Here is a 20,357-nt window from a genome sequence, read left to right as displayed (position 1 = left end):
TGGCTTTTGAGCTTTCTAGATACTTCTGCCATCAGACTGCTATGATTTCCTTTACATTTCAGAACTTTATTTGCTCCTCTTGAACTGTAAGCCCTCAAGTGGAGTATGTGCTAACTGTTGCTTCCAAAGGCAGGGAGGGGCAGCACACATGGCCACAGCCAAGGTTTAAGGAGTGCTCCTCATAAAATGGAAGGAAAAGCAGTCAACTGAACCAAAATGCAAAGTAAATACCAGCCTGTCTCCAAAAGAAATATCTTTTGACCACCAAAACCAGAATTTATGAGTTATTTTGTAACTAGGGGGAAAAAGCTGTTTATTGCAATGAAATGTCTTTCAAAGAAAAAATATACTAGCATAAAGAATAATTCTAAGTAGATTCTTATAAAAATCAGATGTTTTCAACATTTCTCACAAGCTCACAGAAATCCAAATACATCCCATACCCTCCCCAGAGCTTTCCTTCTCTTTCAATCCCACCATGAGAAACACTCATTCTTGACATGTTTCATTTCCCTTAGAACATAGTTTGTTGCAGAACCGTCTTTCTTAGGATATGTGAAGTTACACCCACAGTAGGAGGAAACCGAAAGCCAGCGCTGCAGTACGATAACGAGAACTGACTTGGAGATGCCCAGTCTTGGCGGCCACTCCCAGTGCTCCTCCTCAGAACCAGCTCACATGCTTCCTATGTTTTTTAATGAGTTTTAAAAAATCTTATATTTCAACACAAACATTTCTTCACAATCTAAAAGAAATGCCAAGACTCCTATCACATCTTGGTTATAACAACCCAATGTTTTCTTTTAATTTCAAAACATGATGGGCACACAGGCGAGCGAGTGCCTACAGTTACTGACCATGAAAACGGACGAGGCTCAAGAGGGACAGCTAAGTTCAGTCACAGATTTTTATTTTCTTCTGTCATGAGGACCTTCTTTCCTATTTTCATTCATCCTCTCCATCTCTCTCTCTCTTCCTTTCCCTCTCCCTCTCTTTCTCCATCCTTATTTATACCACCAAACCCATTTAGGCGCAATACACTTTGGACACTGACTAGCATATGTAGAAACATGCAGGCTTTGCATTTATTAAACTACTAGCCAAAAATAAAGATGGCATCCACGTGTGCAATATGATGACAGATCAGTAACACCTAAAACCTATTCCTTAGGGTTAATGGAAATAGCAAACACATGGTGACACTTATTTGCAATTCTCGTAATTGTCAACAAACCTGCCTGAGCATTATTAAATAAGATAAAAAGCAACAGAATTAAATAGAAGAGCAATACTAATTTACAGCATGTCAACTGCATCTGTTGAAGGAGTAAACTATACAAAAAATGTCCTTGTTACAAGTTTCATACCACAGCTCTAGGTACTATTTGAGACTCCACGGTAGATCCATGCAGCTAGAATCCCAATCTCATTGTTTAAGTTCAGCGAGTTCACGGAATTCAGAAAACAAGACGACGCACCCAAATTCTACTAGCTGGAAGCCTTCATCACTCAAGGTTTATCACATCGTAACCCTCACCCTTTTCTGATAACGCCAATCTTCTAGGAAAAGTGCTTCCTCCTCTCCTCTAAATCATCCCCAGCTTTTCTGCATTCTCTCTGAGCACTGAGTACACACTGGGTGCGAGGATATTTGAGGAAACAGTCCCTCCCCTCCAGGGAAGCTCCAGGTGTAAAAACAGTTCTTGTCATACTGGCTCTTTGAGACATGTACACTCTTGATCCCTCCCTCCTTCCTGAAACTCTCTCTTCTCTGCACTTCCATGATAACCATGTTCTTCATTTTTCTCTTGCCTCTTTCTTTTTGCTGGCTCCTCAATATCATTGTTGGGCTCCAGTGCAAAGCTAGTGATTCCAGGATGGTGTCCTTGGCTTACTTCTCTTACCATTCTTCACATTTTTGGAAGGGGATGTAAAGGGTGTTGGTATTATGATGCATGTGGCCACACAGGGCATCAGGATGACACAGCAGGCATGGGTATGCTGGAGTCAAAATATGACTATGGAAAGCCGGCTGTGACTTGGTCAGATCACAGGTGCCTGTGCAACGGAATGAAGACAGAATAATGAAATTACTTGGGGAGGTATCTGAATGGTAGCTAGTACTGCCTGGTGATGCCACAGGTACCTGCACCTTTAAATATCATCTCTACATAGATACCTCCAAATCTCTATTCATGACTCTCCCCCTAAACTCTAGATAAAATATATGCAAGTGCTCATTTGATATCTTCCTTATTTATCTATTTTCTACAATGAATAACTAATAAGCAGAAAAAGGGAAAAATAATTTTTTTCCAAGAAATAAATGGGTGGTAAGGAAGTCAGAACAATAAATAATTGAAGGAACCAAATGAAAGGGACAACATGGGAAACTCTTTGTGCCAAGGGCATAAGGAACAGGTTAAAGGCAACACAGAAGATGTGGGAAGGGAAAAAAATGAAAAACAAAAAACTACCACAGTTCCTGTCCTGAAATAATTTACAGTACAAAATGGTATATTCACTAAAACATATAGCATTCCTCATCAAATACTTCCATATTCCAAAATGGGATGTTGTTACATTCCTTAACTGGTATAGCCTCGACTACGGGGCCAGTTCTCAGTGTCTCCGGGCAAGAGAGGGAATTTTGATGATGAATAACTAGACAAATGCCCCAATAATCCAGAGACATAAAATATGAGAATTTAGGAAAGTGTCAATGGAAACAGTTTAGGAAGTTGTATATATAGATTTAGAATTCTCGCTTTAGAAAGCAACAGGAAACTTTATTGAAAAACGGAAACATAACTTCAGAATGCTTGAACATTAGAATAGCTAAGGTAACCAAATAAGGCAAAATGCTTTCTTTACATCCCTTCTCAGCTTTCTTGAATTTCATGCACATTAAAGTAAGGTCTCAAATAAAAGGGATGCCTTGCTCTTTCAGGTTAGCCTGACACACACACACATATCTCAGTATGTTGTGGATAATTTCAGATTCATGAATCAGCACAGAACTTTTCAGACTGGAATTTCCGCCTTCTTTCATTTCCGGTCTGTCTCTTCCACAAAAAGCAGGCAGAATTGGGAAGAGAGAAGTAGATAAATCTAGTTCCTGCTAACAAAACGCTCACTATCTGAAAGCACCACCAATGGACACAAAGTAGATTCCAATACCTTGTGCTGAAATTACCAAAGTGAATAAAGAAGCTATGGATACAAAACATGTTAAGGGATAAAGTTACCTTTGGATTTAGAGGTAAGAAAGCAATTTAAAATGCACCTGTTTGGCCAAAGCAAGAACCAAGAGAGAATAACATTTGCCTCCGACCCGCCCTCCTAACTAAAGATACATGTCGAAGGCCTGGGTAAGGCTTGAAGATACTTTGCTTGGCTGGGAGTGAAGGAAACAATGTGAAAATTTGGCAGAAAGCTTGATGGCAGAAGGTGGGGGAGACAGAAAGAAGGTCTGGAGCAAGTTGCATGGTGGAATTACTGATGGGCAGTGAAATGATTCAATAGCTGGCAAAATAAAGGAGAACAGAAATAAATGTGAACATTTATCACTTATCTTCAAATATGACTAAACTTATGCAATAAACAATATAATACAAAAGAGCTAGGTTTGAGGAGCTTAAAGTAGGAAGGTAAAAGGTAGAAAGAGTAAAAGGTAACAGTGAATCACAATTACCAGAGGAAAAATAGGAAGAGTTTGAAGTGCAGTAAACTAACACTTTCAAGAAAGAGAAATCGGAGCTCACCAACTCATCAGGGGCATTGAGAGTTTCCAAGCTTGGCAGCAGGATAGCAAGAGATCAGACGAGATCCAGGAAGCCAATGAGTGTCTTTAACGTACTAATTTGTACATTAATATTCATTTAAAAAACATTAAAAACGTATTCATTGATACTGTAAACTGTGACCTAGTACGGAACAGCTGATTTTCAAATATGATCTGGTGCTAAGTAACTTATTACCAAACATGATCTGGGGAAAAGAGAATGTGAGAAATGGATGCCGAGGAACAACCAACAAATGTCTCCAATACAGGGGGAAATAAACGCGTGTCGACTTTTCCCAAACTGTGCTTTAAATTCTTCAAGTAATTAATCCATAAAAAAGGGTTCCGTAATTAAATAAGGCAGGCACATATCATATATCACCTCCCTTTGGACATGATAATATGTGTTAGTATATTAAAAGTTCCATGAAATCTGCAGTTAAAAAAAAAGCCACACTAACTATTAAAATTTCTTAACTGATTTTGCCATAACTCACTTTGTTAAAAACAGAACATTTTTATACTGTGCATTCTACTGAACTTAGTAACTGGGGAGAGGCAGGCTCAGTTTTAGAAGAATTCAAGATACAAACAAAATTATATGTATGTCATAAATTTACCTATTTTTTTAAAATGTTACAGATAGACACATGAACAAGCCAAAGGAAGTTTGCCAAAGGATTTACAATGCTTGTCTTAAGACAGTTGGATTATGAACAATTTCTGCTTTTTTCCTTTTGCTATTTGTCTATATTATTTATTTTCTAAAATGAGTATGTATAACTTCTATAGTCAGAAAAAAATTTGGGAGAAATGATAAACCCATGATTACCATCATTACGTTGGTAAAAAATATATATGTATACACACATACACATACACACGATCTGGGAACAAACAACAGGCTGAATACTAATTATAAAATGTTGCGGTCTGTTAAACCTCCAACCATTCAAATCACTGAATAAGTCAAAGTTCAACAGATGTCGGGTCCTTCCAGTGAGATGATCTTGTGCTAAATCCGCTGATTAACATGAAATCAAAGAAGCCTACATAAAGTGTAGAGTCCTAGAGATTATAAGATTAGCAGGATTTGAATAATTACTTCATACAGATGATTAACACAATCGCTTATACTTCCTCAATTCCAGATGTTTTCTGTATATTTAATTTTCACAACAGAAGTCCCCCCATGCCTAACAGCCTCCATTTTGCCCCTTCACAAGGTTATAGTGACCTGGAAGATCAGGTGAGGCTGCCCGAACTAAGCACGGGTTCACTCGTTCATCATCCCTCATTCGCCTTTCCTGCCTTCCTCGGACGCACCTATTTTCCCAGGTACACGTGCCTCTCACCCTTTGTCCTCACCATCCTCTTTCTGCAGAGATTCAGGCTAAATGGAAGAAGGTCACCATTTGCACTACAGACCAACACTCTGGAGAGCACGATTAAAGTGCTACGAAGTATCGATGGTTCAAGGAACTGAAACTGTATATTTAACCCAGAGAGGAAGAGTGAGTAGTAGTGCCTTTCTCCTCTGAGGGCAGGAGGGAAAGAGATGGTCTGAACTGTACTGTCAGATTTAAACTAGATACGCCACAGAAACTGCCTTGGACCCACAGATGAGGAACTGCAGCTGAGAATCCCACCACTAAGCTTTTCAGGCTGCCAGCACGCACTGTGTGAGCACTGGTCACTATGAAAGGAGGAGACCAAGGGGGAACACTTCCACCCTTGAGTCCCTATAATCTCATTGGGAAAAGAAGAGGGGAGCGGAGGAAACCAGAAGGTTCAGTAAAATAGAACGCCACAAATGGCTTCATTAAAGCTGTCATGGTTTTCTCAGTGGAATCTTAATATTCCAAAAGGAAGTTAAGAAAGTGAACTTTAAAAAGCACATTTAAATTTAGCTTAGGAAGAGTAGACAGTAGCATCAGTAAGAACAATGGGAGAACATAAAGTTCCATCTATGCACAACTCTAATATCCAAATCATTATTAAGTATGATTAATGTCAACAGTAACCACATTTCACTCAGATTTTAAAATACCATCCAAAGAACAAGAACTTAAAAGAGAAAATTCAAAACACAAAATCACCCCACGTCGCCTTAGCATTTCCTTAAATACAGATTGCAGATGGTTTACTTGTCTGTTTCACCGTATTCTTATCTCTGAGCATAAACTCTCTGCCCAGAGGGCTGGGGAGAGCTGGACTCTGCCAGCCATCTCACTCACTGACACACGTTCATTCCTTCAGTCCTCACGACCCCCAGGAAGTGACTATCTCCATTCTCAGTAGACTGTGTCCGACACAAAGTGTTCACAACCTAGGGGGCTCTATCGCAATAAATACTGGGCTGGCAGTTAGAGCATTTATGGTAGAAAAACAACTTTGAAGATACATTATAAAAGAAAAATGGCCTGCCTCCCTGTACAGCCTGAGTATCACTCCTGAAGTCCAACCCAGACACAAATCTCTACATCCAGTGGAAATACATCCAGTGGGAGAAAAATATACTGATAATTAGCTTCCTTAAAATGCTACACTGGTCACGTCACTTGTCTTTCGGGAACCTTCAGTGGCTCCTCAATTATCACCCTGTTATTGTGTAATTTAGGCCTGGAATTCAGGACTAAGCGGCACTTGCCCGCAGTCTGCTTCCTTCTTCCGGTAACAGCAGGAAATAGGTCTGCCCTAGACAAGCTGTGGCATCTTTTCATAAAGCTCTACCGGACCACTGGACCTGAACTGAGGGTGCCCTCTCTGACCTTACATTCAGAACTTAAAATTGTGAGTTATTAGAAAGAGCACTTTGTCTGAACCCTTCATTTTCCACGCGTGGTATCTCAGGGCCAGAAACTGTAAGTCCACCAAAGGTTAAACAGCCAGGGGCAGAGCCCACACTTGAAGCCAGATTTCCTCCTTCCCAGACTCCTATCCTGTCTGCTACACCATGCTGTCCTTCCAGAACACGCTTCTTCAACAATCTGCTGCCATCAGTTGTGACTACAGTCTGAGCACCCATTATGCACCAGTTACTGTCCCCTCATTTACTCCCTACAGCAACCCGCAGAGACGGATTCTCCACCACCACCTGTGTCTGAAGACCCTGCCACTCAGAAGAGACTGGGTCACTGTTCTAGGGGCCTGATCCATCCGCGTTCCTTGCATCAGAGCACCCTCCCTCCTGAAAATGCCTCTCCTTCTACTACTTTCTAAAAATCCACAACTAACTCTACACGTGCTGGTGGGTCTTTTCTCTCCAATTAGATTTTTAGGTTCTTGAGGGCAGGGATCCATCTAATCCTTATCCCCAAAGCATCAAAGCTCAGCATCCTTGAAATGGAATCATTAGAAACAGAAGTCACATGATCTCAGCTAAAGTGAATTAGAAATTAACTGACAAATTAACAGAATTTATATTATAATCTAAAATGTAATTATGGTTATCTCATAAATACCAGTGTTGAGGGAGACATGTCAGAAAAAAAGTCCACATAACCAAAATTTAATATAGATTTCAGCCTTATCTTTCTCTCTTAAAAAGCCTTCACAACAGTAGTAAATGAAAAATAATGGCAGTTTGACTTTCCTCCCTTCTATCCACTCACTATCAAAGGGAATGAAAAATAGCCATAAAAATGAGTAAGTCTCTTAAAAGAGCAACAAGAAGCGAATCAGTCAGAACTGAATAAGGCACCGTCATGATGAAATAACTAAACGTAAACTAACACAAATAGAATCAGTTACTGAAAATCCTAGCAAAGTAAGTAAACACGTTCACAGGAAAATGGAAGGAGGGGTGGTTAGTATGGCACAGATATGAGGGAACAGAAACCAGCAATTAAAAATTATTGCCATCAAATTAATGATGGTCAAAATAATTTTTATCTTTTACCCTCAAATAACTTTTTATTTTTGAGGAAGATTAGCCCTGAGTTAACATCTGCTGCCAATCCTCCTCTTTTTGCTGAGGAAGACTGGCCCTGAGCTAACATCCATGCCTATCTTCCTCTATCTTATGTGGGACGCGTACCACAGCATGGCTTGATAAGCAGTGCGTAGGTCCACACCTGGGACCTGAATGGGTGAACCCTGGGCCACCGAAGCAGAACATGAGAACTTAATCACTACACCACCAGGCTGGCCCCTCAAATAATTTTCTCCCCATACAAAAGTCTCCCCAATGCTGCCCTCGTTTTCAAAGACGTTTTTAAATAAGTGAATCACACGCTTCTTCCTAAAAAAAAAAAATGAAATGTTGCCGAAAAAGTGAAAAATAGGTCTCTTCTTCAAGACATCCCAAGCCCAACCCCAATGGCAGCCACTCCTAATAGTCTGTGTATTCTTCCAGACATTGTGTGTGGGCTGGGCACACAGACAGTAAAACAGACACTGAGTGATAAGAACAGAGGAGAGAATGGATCCAGCACACAGAATAGCTCACTTCTGAACAGACCTCATCCAGGACTTACAGAACCAGAAAGGAAAGGCCAGGGGTGGGTGAAGAAGAATGAAAGAATCTTCTTCTGTTCGGGAGAGGCCGAGGACGTTCCCTCACCAAGCTGACATAAGTACTTGATGAAATACTTCACCACTGACACATTTTGCGTCTTTTATATACATCCTGGTTCTGAAAATAGGAGCCCTGTATAAATGTTTCTGGCAACTTGTTAACAAAAATTAAGACAAGAACAAATCAAATAACTTTAATTCAATGCACATGACATTCCTCCAGGTTTTTTTTTGTTTGGTGTTTTTACTCATTATGCACATATATAAACATGCATACACATTATATATAGCCTTCAAATAAAATTATTTTTATCTATTCTCCCTAAACTTAAAAGTCCCTGAATTCTAAATGAGATTTTACTCACAAATTTATTAACTTTATCATTTCAACTTTCATTCAACTTTCATTTCCATAAACTTTCTTTTCTACAAAGTAGAAAAAAAGTGAAGTAAAATGCAAACCAACCAAGTGTTCAAAGATCAAACCTGGTGGCAAGAAGTCGTCTTTGGTTTCTGGGCCGACCTTTTCATTTCTATGGCAAAGTGAAATAAATCCTCTAACTGGAACGGTAAGTCTGATCTTAAAATGTCCTCTTGTGTGTTTGCATTAGCTGTGGCTTTAAAATTTGATCACTGTGCCTATTCAATATTGAGTGTTTATAAAGTACGTACAAGCACAACACTTACGCTCTCTTGCTTAAAACTTCACAATAGCTTCCCTCTGCTTTCACGGTAAAAGAAGAATTTCGCAAATGCATGGCAGATCTCCCTGATTAACGGCCTAGCCTCTTACACGCTGAACCTTCAGCTCCAGTCAAAGGGAAAGAGGTCCGGCTGCAGTTCCTTGAATGGACCTTGAACGCACTCACGAACCTTCAAGAGAAAGTGAGTAGCACCTTCTGCTGGAACACAACCTGACAATTCCCTTCCCTCCTTCTCTTGGCTTATTCCTGTGCATCCCTTGCTCTCCTGTTTGACTCTTTCTCCTCCTCCAAGACTGCATTTGGGTATAGCCTCTTCCAGGCAGTTGTCCACACCCCATCTGATCCCCTGCCTTGATATCCTTTTACAGCACCCCTTGAGAGCACTGTAGGTAACTGATGGTGATTAAATATCAACACAGGGATTCTCTACTTTAAAGAAATCATGATTGTACTATGTGTTATTACCTCTAACACCAGCTCTGCTGTCAATAAAAACTAAGGGATTGTCAGTTTGAAGTTTTCTGACAAAATAACCGATTTTGAAGTTTTTTGACAAACTCTTAGTTAAAACAGGTTTAAAAGAATACATCACGGTATGAAAAATTCTCTTAACAGAACACAAGCGCAAGAAAAAGCCTAACTCGTGTTATAACAATCATGGGTATAATAAGCAACAAAGACATATAAATCAAAACAACACTGCATCATTTCAGACCCATTAGGAAAAATTCTAGGAGTGCCAGTATTCACTGTTCACAGTGCTAGAGGCAATGGAAATTGGTAGAACTCTTTCAGGAAAAAGCAGCGTGGGTAAACCAGAAAAGATTCATATGTTTGGGCCTGTGATCTCTCTTGCAACATTGGGAAATGTGTGGTTGTCCAGAAGCAGGAGGGATTTTCCTCCGCTGAGCCCCAGGGCTCTCCCCACCCCCAGAGCAGCTCTCTGCAATCTTCAGTCCATCAGCAGGCCCCTGAGCTCTGCCAGATTTCCCATTCCTTGTGAGCTATCAGCATCCACTCTTTCTCCTAAAGTCCCTAACACCCCCACCACATCCTTGGTCCCCAAAAGACACTCGTACAGAACATCTAGATTTTCCAAGGTTTTCTGATGCACCGCCCACTAAGCCACAAGAGCTTCAGGCTGGACACTGGGCCTGTTTAGCTTCAGGACGCTCAGCCCTGAGGAGAGACTTAAGGATAAATGTCAACTACGTTTGAATAGGAAAACAAGAGGTACAACAAACACTGAGGAGTGATTTATAGTCTAAAAGGAGGAAAACCTATGGTGCAAAGATACTCACTACTATGCTATTTATTCAGTTTTTCATTTATGTTTTTATCAAAGTAACGCACACACCAGTTAAAGGCAAATAGTACTACAGCATATAAGAAAAAAAACTCTATAATGCTTTACTTCATCCTCTCCACTCCCAGGAGCAACTACTTTCAATTCATAGCATTGTTCCCTCCAGTATTTCCATGTTCTTAAAGAACATGCTCATATGCTATTTCTTGATTGATCAATCTTAGACATTCCTTGCTCAACTTCTGTTTTGGAAGATGAGAAATAAGCATGGTTCCAGTGTCTGTCTCTCCCCTTCCCTTGCCCTATTCTATGTACATATGTATGTACAGATATGTGTATGTCTTTATCATAATCATATCACATAGCCATACATACCATATATACATTCATTTACATCAGCATAGCTATATGTGCTCAATTGCTTACTTTATTTTTCCTGGAGTTAATAATTGCTTCATTTTTGTTCACTTGCTTAGTTTCTATACACCTACCCTTAATTCTTCCTAAACTCAACAAGAGAAGCAACAGATGCCCTATCAATTCTATTTCTTCTTCCCGGAGACCTCTCTCCTAGAGCTCTCCATCTTCACACTCCAGTCCAACCCGGCTGACCTCTAGGTCTACTGCACAGGCATCCCCAGAAACATCCCATCATCATCATCATCCTGACAGGTCCTTCCCTCTTTTCCTGGGATGGACCCCACGCTTCCCAGATCTCATATCTTTCTCTTTCTTAGTATCCTCCCTCATTTTGATGGGCCACTATCTTCATTCAGCAACTACCCACGGAGTACATTGATGGTAAAAGTTTTGAGTCTTGGCATGTCTAGCCTCAAACTGACAGATGGTTTGGCTGGATATAGAACTCTAAGCAGCAAAACATTTACCATTAGAATTTTTACGGTATTACTTCATTATCTTCTAGCTTCCACTGTTGGAACGGAAAAGTCCAATGATATTCTGATTCCTGCCCTTTTACACATTACATGTTCTTTTCAGGAATTTTTTAGGATCATCTCTTTAATGCCAGAGTGGCCTCTATGTGAGTCCTTTTACAGTCCTTGTATTGGACACCCAGTGGTCCTTTTCAATATAAAAACATACTTCTTTTGGTTAAGTGAAATTTTACACCATCATTTTTTAAAATAATTTCCCTTCCTTCCTTTTCTCTTTCATTTTGTAAATGTTCTATTTATTGGATACCAAACCTCCTGAATAGGTTCTGTTCTTTTCTCTCCCACCTTCCATTTCTTTTTCTTTTAGGTACTTTGGAGATTTTTTTAAATTTCACTTTCCAACCAGACTATTTAGTTTTTCACATTGACTCTTGGACTCAATTTTGAGGAAATTTTGTGTCCTATTTCTTCCACTAAAAAAATTTCTATTCTTGTTTCATCATTGTAATATTTTGTCTCATCCCTGCTAATATTAAACAGACTTTTAAAGTCTTCTTTTCATATTCAGTGTCTATATTTTCTCAATTTACTTTTCTTCTGGTTCACTATCTTTCTCACACAGAAGGCATCTGGTCATATGTCTGCTATCACCGGCCATCATTTTATATTTAATGTCTGTGTGGGGCAGGGCTTATTGACTACTAAGTAGGCTTTCCTGTATGGGACTGGGTAGGGACCCAGTTGGTTTACTGGGGGAAACTGGACATGGGGGAAATATAATTATGACTGCCTGGCATCTGTTTAGTCTCTGAGCTCTCTTCCTATATCCAGAGAAATTCCTCGCCTTATACAGAGTCTAGTCGGTCTTCCACAAGAGAAACTAAAAATGCCACATTGTTACTTAACCAGCCATTCTTACAGATTCGGCGCAGACATACAACCTGCTCCTCAGCCAATGAGATATGCACATCCTGGACTCTGAACTGAAAAACAGTGTCTGCAGAGAGCACAGAGGCAGCAAATCCACTTACATGGTGGTGGGTGGCAGCAGCAGTGGCTGTGGTGCCCAGTAGCACCCTCATTAAAGTGCTGGAGGTGGCAATGCCAAGCTGGACATCCAGTGCTCAAGGGGTGGCACACGCCACCTTCCTGGTGTGACTGAGTGTTGTCTTGGCCACTTGGCCTCTCTTGTTCTTGTCCATTTTCCGAACCCAGTTCTACAGCCTTCCCAGTGATTCGGCAAGTCATTAAATATATTCCTTTTGTGCCTAAATCAGACAGAGGGCTTTCCTTCTACCCTGGGGGAGCCAAAAATGCTAATATTCGTAGGTCATTTTTAGAACACACTTCAGTTTCTCCAGAGAAGAATGGGGCCACTTTCTGCCTGGCTTCCAGCATTCTGGGAACCAAGCTCAGCAAAAAATACTTCAAATAATTTCTCCTGTTTCCAGAGCCTTAACGATTACACCAGGTTAGGGAAAGTATTAGACTATCTACCTACACGACCAGTCCCATCTCTCAGTTTAACCTTCCCAGCTAATTGGGGCCTCCAATTCTGGGGCTGTACAGGTCAATATTTCCTAGAATCCCTCTGTAAAGGCATTCATATTCAGCTCTCTCCGCATCACTAATTAGTTATAATACATTCATCTCTCTCTGCTAACCAAAATTGTACTGAAAATTTCAATTTGTGCTTGTTTCTTTTCCTCTTTTTTGTCCTTGTACATTTGTAACTTTTTTCGTTTTTGGTGAGGAAGATTGTCCCTGAGCTAACATCTGTGCCAATCTTCTATTTTGTATGTGGGATGCTGCCACAGCATGGCTCAATGAGTAGTTGTAGGTCCATGCCCAGGATGTGAACCCCACAAACCCTGGGCCACCAAAGTGGAGCGTGTAAACTTAACAATTATGCCACTGGGCCAGCCCCAGCCCCTATTTGTATCTTTCTATATTCTCTTAACAACACTAGTGTAGGGCTTGGAAGGGGAAGGACATAACTATGACCTGTGTTCAATCTGACATGTTTAAGTGGGGACTGCAATGCTATTAGCCTAATCTGAAAACCTTCAATTGTGAAATATTTGAATCATGCAAAACCTTAAGAGATACCTCGTACCCATTATCCAAATTTAATAAATGTTAATATTCTGCCAAATTTGCTTCAGATCACAAAGAAATGATACAAATACAGCTAAAATATTAACTTCCAATCCCATTTGTTTCTCAGCCTCTCCAGAGAAACTTCTCTCCTCAGGATGCTATGCCTCCTTTCCTCAAGTCCTTTATATGTTCACAAAATCTATACAGATGGGATCATTTGGAACACATCCTTCTGCAACTTTGTTTTTTCATGTAAAATTGTCTTCCAGGTTTACTCATGGTGATACAAAAAGATTTAGATCCTTTATAACAACCTCTGTAGGTTTTCCATTCTGTGCATATACTAGAGTTTGGTGATTGAAATCTAGGTTATTTCCAATTTTTTTGCTATTACAATGGTAGAATGGCCATTCCTTTCACATCTTTGGGAAAATGTGTAAAAGTATCTCTAGAAGACTCCAGAATGGCAACTCCTGAAACCTTGAGCTGCAGCATCTTTCAACAGTATTAGATACTATCAAACTGCTCTCTAAAGCAATTGTAACAATTTTACAATCCAACAGTCACATATAAAACATCAACTGCTGCCACACCTTTGCCTTTAAATTATTACCAACATGGTGGTATAAAATGTTATCTTGCTGCTGTCACTGGCATTTCCCTGATTACTAGTGAGAATTTAATTCATTTATTGGTCTCACCTACCTATATTTTGTCCATTTTTCTACTAGGTCTTTGTCTTCTTTGTTATTGATTTGTAGGATTTCTTTATATACAATGGATATTAATCCTTCATTAGACATGTGTGTCTGAATGTATCCTCATATTCTGTAGTTTGTCTTTTTCCTTTGTTTAAGGTATACTTTCTTATACATGCATTTAAGTTTTTTTAACACAGTCAAATTTATCACTCTTCTCCGTTATAGTTTAGGCTTTTTATATTGTTCAAAAAAATCCTCCCAATCTACCGATATCATATGGATATTTTCCTCTAAAAATTTAAAAGTCTCTCTTTAAAAGGTATGCCTTTAATTCATCCAGAATTTTTAGAAATATAATTTTATTTTTACCATACTGTCCCACCATTATGTTTTGAACAGCCTGCTTTTTCCATACTGATTTAAATCCAATGTCACAAACAAGTTCCCATGCATGCGAAGGTCTCCTTTTGTGGTCTCTCTCCTGTTTGGATGGTCTGTTGTCTATCCCTGTACCAACACCATACCAACACACCTTACGGCACTATAGGAAATCCTGCTGACCTCATTAATTCTACTTCTTCAATTAATTTTAGTATCATTCTGTCAAATTTTCCCACAAACTCTCTTGGCTTTGTTGTTTTGTTTTGTTTTTGAATTGCATCAAATTTAGAAATTAATTTAGGAAACTTTAAACTCTTTGTCGTATTGTCTTCTCATTCAGTAACAAACATAGCTCATCTTTATTTAGATCTTCTTTAAGATCTTTTAATCCAGAAAGTCACTGCAAATCTTTTATTATGCTTTTTATGAGGTACACTATACTATTTTTGATTCTGACTAGGATCATACATGTAATCACATTTTCTAATATACTGTTGCTCATATACTAAAATAAGCTTTTTTGTGTGTTTATTTCATATCCAGTAATCTTACTGAACTCTTATTAGCATTAATAGTTTAATGATTCCCTTAAATTTTTCTAGTTAGGTAATCATATTTGCAAAATGATAATTTTTTCCTTCTGTTGCCTTCTTGAGTTGGCTAGTAGCTAACATGGCTTAAATTTAAGATATAATGTCAAGTAAAAAAAATACGCTATATTCTACTTTGTGAACATATATTTATATATGGAAAAGCACAAGGACTTCAGGGGAATATGGGAAAATGAAAATAAGTGATTTTTTTGGAAGGAAGGATTTTCTTCTCTATAAATACTTGCTATAAAGTAGTTTTCAAAAAACGTAACTACTTTGGAAGTGATATGCAAGACAATAATATACACTCCATAATTTTATTAAAAGTAATGAGATCACTAAGAAAGTCATGAAAATATGCCTGAATATTTAGAGAATAAATCTTACTGTATGTGGGTATTTATTTGTGCAACGATAAAAGATCTGTCAGCTAGCAAACCAACTGACTCTACTCCACAGAATCTACCACCTTCACTAAGGCAAATGGGGAAAGTGCACTATGGACTATGTTATGATGTTCCCTACGGCATGGCTTGAGTAAAGTAAAGAGACGGATTATACTTTCAAAAGCAGTTTTGAAATACTATTAATTTTGACGTGAATACAAGATTTATGAAAGATGGAACATTTAGTAAAACCATGAGGCAGGCCTACCCACCTCCTTCCTAAAACCAAATTCAGGATCTCTGTAATTAAGAGCACCAATAGGAAAAGACTTCAAAAAGTCTCCTTTACGATTAGGTCCCCAAGAGACCTAGAGAGTTAATAGTAAGACAACAGAAAAAAATAAAATAAAATAACACCCTGACTCAACTGAAAAAGTTGTGTGGTATAAGTGAAACAAAACTTGAGAAATAAAATGAATGGAAAATTGTTAGACACATAAAGTGAATGAACGACGTTAGAGTTAATACAAAAATGAAAGGCACTAGGATAAAAATGAAAATTTCCAAACAGAAACTCCAGAAGAGAAAATATGAACAAATAGTAAAGAACCAATGTTGTCCAAGAGAGGACCCATTTCTCCACACTCTCCAACAACTCTTAACTTGTGCCAATTGGATGATGTGAAATCTAAGTATTCTTTCAACAGAGAAAAATGGAGGGCATGATCCAGAGGAAGAAAGGAAGAGACAAAACAGTGAGGCATTAAAATATGGAAGAGCACTAATAAAATCCTGTGAAAGTAACTAGCACTTATTCTAGAGTTAAGTAAACGGCTACATTGAGTGGAGAAAGGGGTGAGGAAGAGGACAGAAAATACCAAGGACAAGAATTGATGACAACAAGGAAGAGGAAGAAATATTGCTCATATTTGTGTGTGTGTGTGTGTGTGTGTGTGTGTGTGTCTGAGCAGGATTTGCCCTGAGCTAACATCTCTGCCAATCTCCCCCTACTTTCTGTGTGGGATGCCTCCACACAGCATGGCCGATAAGTGGAGAAGGTCCACACCCAGGATCCAAACCTGTGAACCCAGGCCGCCAAAGCAGAGCAGATAGAACTTTAACCACTTGGCCACAGGGCCGGCCCCCAGCTCATATTTCTAAGTGGGGTACATGATGGAACAAATCAGGCCTCTATGCACTAAAAAAAACCACAACAACATCATAATTAAATCATCTATTCATGTGAAACCAAAGAAAAGTGGGTGTGGAGTATAGAGAACAAAAAAGTACAACTGCCTTATAAGTTATAGAAGAAAATAGTATTGAGAGGGAAGAAAAGAAGGAAAAGTATACATAGCAATATTTACTGAGCACTTGATGTGTGTGGGTCAGGAACCGCAGAAAGCATGCTGCATTAGAAGAAGAAAATGACAGGGCTGGCCCCGTGGCCGAGTGGTTAAGTTCGTGCGCTCCGCTGCAGGCGGCCCAGTGTTTCGTTGGTTGGAATCCTGGGCGCGGACATGGCGCTGCTCATCAAACCACGCTGAGGCAGCGTCCCGATGCCACAACTAGAAGGACCCACAATGAAGAATACACAACTATTTACTGGGGGGCTTTGGGGAGAAAAAGGAAAAAATAAAGTCTTTAAAAAAAAGAAGAAGAAAATTACTAGAAACATACACACAGTGCCGTAGGAATACACAGGGCAGGTACCTGAGATTTGCTAGAGAATTAGGGGAGGCTTCACAGAAAAAAGAGTTGAGCTGAGTCTTGAACATAAACCAGGATGGAGCTAGGATGCAGAGCTTGGAGAGAGCAGTTCAGTAAAAAAGGAGCACGTGCTATAGCAGAGAGGAATGAATCAAAACACATCGCAGCATGAGGTATACAAAATAACAGGATCAAGAACGTGGATGCAATATGTAAACAGGTCATGAGAAACGGTTTAGTCCAGAGATTCTGCTCCAAATCATAGGAGGATATAGAAGGAAACCAATCACGGTCAATACAACAGAAGGAACTGATCTTAATTCTTCAGGATTCATAGCTTTAAAACCATCATATAGGCTCTCAGATTTAAAAAAACAAAAACAAAAAACTTACTAAGGTAAGTATGAAAACAAAAGCAAATTACTTCAACTTATTGAAAGTACCTTGGTTTGTAATAAAACAAAAACCAAAATCCAACATATTGTTCTCAAGATGTATAAACCCAAATGAAACAGAGAAAATCTTAAAGGAAGTATTTAATAAAACCGTATTTAAAAAAAAAGCTGAGGAAGCAATATTACTGAGTGTCAAGATTAAAAGAAAAATACCAAGCTAGGTGTTATGATAAAAGAAATATTTGTAATAAAATATGACATTTTATGTCAAGTGGTAACAAATGAAATCAAGGCAAACACTGAGACATAAAAGGAGAAATCAACTGAAAATAATCACGTTCAGTTATCCATTGGACAAACATTTACTGTGTGTCTATGCCAGGTATGATTCTTGGCACCCAAGCTCTGAATGAAAGCCACACGATTCCCTGCCTCCTTGAAGTTAGAGTCCAGGGAGGAAGACAGACAAGAAACGAATAAATTCTCTGGATGTGCTGCAAAATGCCATAAAGAATAACAAAGCAGGAAAGGGAAGAGTGAGTGCCGGGAACCGCAGTTCTAAAAGTGGTCAGGGGACACAAACACGGAGAGGTAGACATTTCTGCCAGGAGCAGAGAGAGGAGAGAGGGCCAGATAGTCACTGCGTCACACAGACGCAGGGCGCAGTCACGACAGAAGACGACAAAGGATGAGCCTGATGAAAGAAAGTTATCTTGACCTCTATGCCCTAAAGATGGGATCAACTCTCTAGTCAAATAACTATCTATGGTAACTAATATAAAAACTTAGCAAACATTAAGTATTTTTAAAAACCTAAAATTTAGTAATGTTTTAGAACTTAGTCTATATACTTGGATCAAAGTTCAATTTTTAGGAGTGTTCAATAAATACAAAATAACAACTACATCTAAGAGCAAAGTGAAACACAATAAGATTTTTCAGAGTTTCTGAAAAATGAAAAGCAAAATTTCTAACCTATTGGATTAAGCCAAATTCATACATTGAGATAAATTAACTTTTTAATATAAATGATAAACTGAGAATTCAACTTAAAACCTTAGAAAACTCTAGGAAATGAAAATAAAGAAAAAAGTAAAACTTAATAAACTACAAAGACTAAATAATCTAAAACATGATTATTTGATAAAAACAATAAAATCTAGAAATTACATTAGTAGAAATGAGAGAAGCGAACTGGAGATTAGAAAAGATACATAAACCAGTGAATATTTTAAAATATCTGAAAACGAATAAGCAAGGACATAGATAATTTCCCATTAAAATCACAATAGCATAAGCAGAATACCAGAAAAGACCAATAAAACTAAAGACACATAAACTTGTCAAAGAAATAGCCCCCAGATAGGAGATACAGAAATTGCTGATAATTCTTTCCAACTTGAAGAAATTTTAATTTCTTAATTTAACCAAGAAATCACATATTATGTGTTCCATATACATAGGAAAAAAATGCACATAAAATATGAAGTAAAATGAAAACTAGCAGGTTATCCAATCAATTCTAAGTTAAATAGGTTTCAATCTCAATACTCAAGATATTAGACAAAAGAAAATGATTATATTTTATTTATTGAGAAATTACTATTTGCTAAGCACTGTAATAATAACTTTACAAACATTATTGACATGCACAAATGAAATTTTAGGCAATACTAGTAAATCTGTTATCTGTCCACACAAATCACTAAAACAAGAACAAAGGAAAAAGATCACCTAATAGACACAAAGTAGGCGTTTAGTAAAATTCTATAGAGATTTCTATAAGAATGGATTCTATTTGGGATAAAGGTACTAATTTTAAACAAAATAATCCTATTAATTGTTATTATTAAAGGTTGGATAATTCTCTATGACCTAAAACAAAATGGCACAAATATTCGAAAAAAAGAAGACAAAAGTACCATTATTTTTCTGATATCAAGAACACAACTATTATATTGACCATGGTACTCCCAGGGTCTAATACATTATCAGGCACACAGACTGAGACAAATGAATAGTATATATATTAAAAATAAAATATATAATTACCTACATAAAAAGCTTACAGAAATTATTCAGAAAAAAATATTAATAGCTGCTAATAGTTAATTAATAGTTGTTCTTTGTGAGATGACAACTTTGGCTTCCAGATGTTCTATGCTGAGAAGGCACGATTTTACAATGTAAAAAAATGTATTTTGTTATTTAGAAAAGTAACAAATTGAAAAAGAACAGGAAGAGTGGACTCACAAGAGAAAGAAAATATGAAAGATGTTTCACCTTACTATCAAAAAAAGCTTCACACTAATTCTTTAGTACAATGCTATCGGAGAGCAATCAGCTGAATGCTTCAAAAGCCGTTAAAATGTGGGGAGGCTAAAGAAAATAATCCACAAAGTCAAAAATTAATCTACAAAAATAAAGATTAAATTACAGCATTATTAACAACAGCACAAAATGGTAGTAAACTAAATGTATAACTGGAAAATGGTTAAGCAAATTATGACACCAAAGCAATTTTTAAAATGGAATAATACTACATGGGAAACATTTTATGATGCAACGTTAAGCTTAAAAAGTAGAATTTGAATTTGCATGTATACGATGATCACTGTTCATCCATTTTGAAAATTAATCATGAAAATTTATGATTAAGGCATTTTAATCATAAATAAAACAAAACTAATCTTCTATACAGCTACTAAAAAGAATTCCTTTTTAAAAGTACAAATTCTTCAAATAGGTTTCAAAGAAATCCAATTTTAGAGTATTATGACTAAAGTCCCATCTTTTCATCATAATATTAAGGAAGATTCTAAAACACAGCCTTTGCTGTTCTAATATATGAGTCACCAACAAAAATGGTGGGCTATGACTAGA

The 20,357-nt window shown here is 37.9% G+C and overlaps 1 protein-coding gene across 43 annotated transcripts in view; it reads right to left on the bottom strand.

Moving 5' to 3' along the window:
* The window catches only part of SIPA1L1 (signal induced proliferation associated 1 like 1), a 360,404-nt gene that overhangs the window by 137,415 nt on the left and 202,632 nt on the right, over positions 1-20,357 (bottom strand). For 6 of the 43 annotated variants that reach the window (XM_070593955.1, XM_070593971.1, XM_070593972.1 and 3 more), the window contains one exon: positions 1,905-2,058. The exons of the other annotated variants lie outside the window; for them this stretch is intronic. The gene's annotated coding sequence lies outside the window, so the exon portion shown is untranslated. The remainder of the gene's footprint in view (positions 1-1,904; positions 2,059-20,357) is intronic. 43 annotated transcript variants of the gene reach the window in all.

The sequence above is a fragment of the Equus przewalskii genome, chromosome 25 (genome assembly GCF_037783145.1).
Source record: "Equus przewalskii isolate Varuska chromosome 25, EquPr2, whole genome shotgun sequence".
NCBI classification, from domain to species: Eukaryota; Metazoa; Chordata; class Mammalia; order Perissodactyla; family Equidae; genus Equus; species Equus przewalskii.
This window is presented reverse-complemented; position numbering and strand designations above follow the sequence as displayed.